The sequence below is a fragment of the Echinops telfairi genome, unplaced genomic scaffold (genome assembly GCF_000313985.2).
Source record: "Echinops telfairi isolate 266 unplaced genomic scaffold, ASM31398v2 ScPeMD7_7467;HRSCAF=8505_1, whole genome shotgun sequence".
Classification (NCBI taxonomy): domain Eukaryota; kingdom Metazoa; phylum Chordata; class Mammalia; order Afrosoricida; family Tenrecidae; genus Echinops; species Echinops telfairi.
Genome location: NW_022111368.1, coordinates 26,425,680 through 26,430,954, shown reverse-complemented (window position 1 = coordinate 26,430,954; position 5,275 = coordinate 26,425,680).

Genomic DNA, 5,275 nt, shown 5'->3' with positions numbered 1-5,275 from the left:
GGCACTTTCAATATTATTTTTTTTCACTTTCAATATTCTTTACCAACACTATAATCCAAATGCATCGATTCTTCTTCAGTTTTCCTTATTCAATATCCAAGTTTCATATGCCTATGAGGCAATTGAAAATACCATGGTGTGGGCCAGATGCACCTAGTTCTCAAAGTAACATCAAACATCCAAAGCTGCCATCTGACTATACATATATATGGGGGGGATGGGCTTCAAAAAGTTTATGGAAAAGTGGAATTAAAATATAAGATAATTTTCCCGTAGACTTTTTGAAATATATATATGTATATGTCTACCTATCTCTATCCCTTATCTATCTGTTCCTTCTCTGTTAAGATTCAGCAACTATTTATTGGGTGCTGCTTGTGAGTTGGACCCCAAGTCCTGGTTGGTGCCCATGACTGTATGTGACTTTTTGGTTTGTCGGGAGTACAAGGTAAGCGAAGGTGTGCAGCAAGGAGTGGAGCTGCACAGGAAGAGTGGGGTTGCGGTCCGTTTGTCAGCATGGGTTGAGGAAAGCCTCAGTGCCAAGATCAGTTGTCCGTGATTTGTTCAGCTGATAATGAGAAGCCATTGGGCATTTTTTAGTATGCCCTGGTCCGTGCTGACAGTAAAGCGATCTTACTGGTGGCACCCAGTACTCTAAGTGGGAGGAGAGGGAGGGTGGGTCGCCTGACCAAGAGCTACTCTGTCATGACTTATGGCTGCTGAGGGGACAGGTAAAGGCAGAAGGGAATAGATGACATTGAGAGTTTGAGATCAGTGACCAGAATGATGGCAACATTCCAGATGAAAACAGAGATCTGAGTGGTGGAGATATGTGGGAGGAGAGGACTTCAATCTTGGCCCTAGTGGATGGACACAGAGCGCCTGCTCTTTAACAGGAGGAGGAGGAAACAAGCTCTAGAACTTAACAGAACATCTAGTGACACCAGCGAACTAAAGAGGGGTGAGGGTGGGTAGAAGCCAGGAGGTTTATCAACGAAGTCACAAGGAACCTCGACAAGAGTCGTCTCATTGGGGTAATCTGACTAAAAGCCAGTTGGCCATTTGCCAAGTAACAACAACTGACAAGGAAGTGGCATTAGTGAGCCTGGACTCTACTTTGCAGGTTAAAGTGGAGGTTTTCTGGTTTGGTTTTCAAGACAAGAGTCTTTGAAAATTAAAAAAAGAGGACTGTGTTGGTCTGGGTACATTAGAGAAACAAATACACAGAAATTCATATGTATAAGAGGGAGTTTTATATAAAGGGTAAGTGCACATCAAGAAAACATCCCAACCCAGTGCTGCCCAAGCCTCCAAGTCCAACATTAACCCATATGTCTGAAACCAAGCCACAAAGTCCTCCTCCGTCTCACAAAACACACGTAATGATGCCGACTGCAGGAGGAAAGCCAAATCAGTGAATGTGTAAGCATCTCAGCACTGGCAGGGGTCTTCACAAGCTGCTCCAGCACCCAGGGCTGCCTCAGGGTAGGTCCATGTGGCTTCTCCTCAGGGATGTCTCGCAGGAAGTGAGCCTTGCCAGCTGAAGCAGGAAACTGGCTAAGGCAGCTACACCCAGGTCCGACCATCAGAATGCAAGAGACCCAAGAACTAGAAAGGCGAGGCTCACCGAGCCATTTTCCCTCCGCCCTTCAATTAACACCACGTGTTTATAGGCCAGGTTGGCACAATAAACTTTAACCACCTCAATCTGTCCCTTGCCAACTTGGCACATGTACATAATTCTTTAGCCTCACAATTGCAATTGAGTAACACCTACACCTTAATCCTATATTCCTGTGAATATGTTCCCCTAACTTTTTCACTGTCCCTCTACTTTACCAGGCATGATGTCCTTCTCCAGAGACGGATCTCTCCTGACAACATGTCCAAAGTACATGAAATGAAGTCCCGCCATCCTTGCTTCTGCTCGCATCCAGAGCATTCTGATTGTCCTTCATCCTACACCAGGCCTCTCTGCAGGACTTATGTGGCTGGTGGGGGAGTTGGGACATGGGACACCTGACACTCCCTCCCCCCAACACACAGACATTTCTTCAGAGGGAAACTCAAACATCCAAATATATATATATTTCATCATATGAATAGATGATGAAAGCATTGGGAGGTTTAACCAGGCGATGGTCCCTGTGCGGACTCCCCTCTCTCGGGAAGGCATGAGAGAGACCCCTTTCTCCGTGGACAGCCAGCCACCAGAGGCAGGGAGGGAGTTGTGTGTGGGCTTACGGGGCACACCTCCAGCTGTGTCAGTGCCATTGGAGTAATAAATTCGGTGGTAAAAAAAAAACACCATCATCATCGCCCATTTAAGATGGACAGGGCAGCATGTGTCTAAAGACAAAGTTCGGAGGGTTCGGAGAGCGGGGCGACTGGAGAGTGGACACACCGGGAAGACTGAGGAAGAGTGATGGTGTGTTGAGAGGAGGGCAATGGATGCGTGGAAACAAAAGGCGTAGGAATTGTTGAATGCAAAACTATGGGCTGCTCTGTACACCTTCGCCTAACTCACTGTAAAAGATCAAAAAGAAATAAAAAGAGGAAAAGGGGACCTGACAGGTGGGTCTCGATCTCCCCCATAACCAACTACACACATTCACCAGCGTCCATATGGCAAGCATTTCCTTTTGGGCTTTCCAGCTCAGTTGGGAACATTCGTTACAGCTCTACATTTCCCTAGCACTGCTAATAAAAAGCGTAAGTACAAAGGGCCTTCAAAAAGTGGTGGAAGAATGGAATTAAAGGATAATGGAATTTTTCTGATAACTTTTTGAAGCTCCCTCCTATGTCAAGCATTCTCTGAGTGTTCACACTCTACCAGCCACCACACTAAGAACCTTACACATATGAAATGTTCATTTACTCCTCACGCAAACCAAAACACCAAACTCACTGCCATCGAGTTGATGCCGACACACAGGGACCCTGTAGGATGGGGCAGAGCTATCCTGGTGCGTTTCCGAGACCGGAACTCTCTACAGGAGTAGAAAGTCCCATCTTTCTCCTGAGGAGCAGCTGGTGGTTCTGAACTGCTGACTTTGCTGATTGCAGCCCAACTCGTAACCACGACAGCCAAAGACAAGAACTCTCCACGATACAGAGAGAGCGCTATAAGCCCCTTGTCTAAATTAGCTAGCTAGGAAGTAGCTGAGCTGCAGTGTAGTTAGGCAATCTGCTGGAAGCTGTCCTTAATCAGGGTCTGGCTCCAACCCACTGCAAGAGAGACCTAGGTGTTTTGCAGACAATAGAAATAATTGTAGAAAACTGGTACATATCCCTGTGTTAGACAGGGTTCTCTAGAGAGATAAAACCAAATTGCTGATAATTTAATATATTTATTTATAAAGATAATTAGATATATAACAAGAAATGAACTGTTAAATCATATACAGATAAATATATAATACAAGAAATAAACAGTTAAATTATAAAGCACTACAAATGGCTCAAAACAACTCACGCCCGTGAGAGAGACTTGTGAGAGACTAGCAGTCCTTCAAGTCTAGTCTGCTGCCAGATCTTCCTCTATTTGTAGAGAGAGCTAGGCTATGTCAGCACATCAGCCAATCACAAGGCAGGTCACCAACTGCCAGCCAGGTCACCAACCGCCAGTCCCCAGCTCCAGAGATGTATTAAAGGGACCTCAATTTACAACGACACAGTCCACAGGCTAGGCGTCCCACAGGTAGTGTAGCCTCTAAATTGAGGCACAGGACAAGCAAGGCAGCTGCACACTGGTCCGATGATCAAAGAGAGACAAGAAGGGCAAGGCTCACCAAGCCATTTATCTCTCCGCCCTTCAGTCAATCCCACCTGTGTTTATCAGCCAGGCTGGCACAACAAACTATCTCAATCCCTTTTAAATATATGCTGGCTCATTTTAAAAGTCAGCACAGCCTGAATTCTACATCATTGTATCTTCAGGGTAAACAGTTACTGCAAGGGAGCTGAAAAGAAAGTGGACCAACATGGTAGGTCTGGAATCCAGGACTTTGGAGCTAGAAGGCACCTTAAAGCCTTGCTGGTTAAGTGGCTTCGTTTCCTTAAGAAGGAGTCAACCACTAAAGCAGCAGCGTGGCATGGCCACGTTCATGTATCTAACTAGGGGCCAACACGCTGTATCCTGAGGCTTTCCATTGCACTCAAGGGTCTGGCAGGAAAGAGACAGCTGTGTTGAACCAGGCTGAGTGAGGGCGGGGGCCTTAGGAGGGAAAACTGGTCCGTAGGCCACCGTTCTCTCAGATCTTCTCCAGAGAAGTGAGTTCACACACGCCTCTTAGCCATTTAGCACACCTCTAGTTTCTCTCTCTTTTGTGGTTACGCTATCTAAACCCAGAATTCAATAGCGATGTGATTTGGCACATGATAGCTTCATGAACGCTCTTTATTTAACCACGTAATCCATATGTGAGGAAATCATTGAAGGGGCGACGTGAAGAGCAGAAGTATCTCCACGGCTCTCCCACGCTCTCTCTCTCTCCGTGCTCCCCTGGAGCACTGTCGTCACCAGGCGCCCTCGAGTACCATCCAACTCACCACGCCCCTGCGTCCGCCGGATCGAAATGGTCCTGCGCCATCCTCACAACGATTCCGATGCTCAAGCCCCTTGTTGAAGCCATTGTGTCAATCCATCTAGTAGAGGGTCTTCCTCTTTCACTGCCCCTGTACTTTACCAAGCATGATGTCCTTCTCCAGGGACTGGCCTCTCCGGACAGCATGTCCACAGTGCACAGACGGAGTCTCGCCATCCTTAAGGAGCATTCTGGTTGTAGTTCTTTCAAGGCAGATTTGTTTCTTCTTCCGGCAGTCCGTGGGACTTCCGGTATTCTTCACCAGCACCGTCATCCCACTGCATCGGTTCTTCTTCGGTTTCCTTAGTCACCGTCCAAGTTTCACCTGCATCTACCAGGGAAGCCAGAAACAGCTGTGGCCGAGCCCTCTTGAATCCTATAGAAGGAAAGCATGTGGTCTACACCAGTAACTTGGACTGTGTACGGTCGGGACTGGTTCTCCTTAAGATGCGTCCACTTCTTTTTACACCGGGAGTTCCCAGTGTATGTCTTTCAGACGGCCACTTTCACCTCTGCATGGCACTTCAGCGAGCTGCCAAAGGGGATGCAGTAATGTGAACACTAAATGTGTGTCCCTTGCAAAAACAACTTGCCACAAAAAAATGTCCTGTGCAAACACACAGCTCTCCAAATGGCCACGAAACAAAAAACACATTTTGCAAAATAACTGCCTCTCCCAAAGCTGTTGA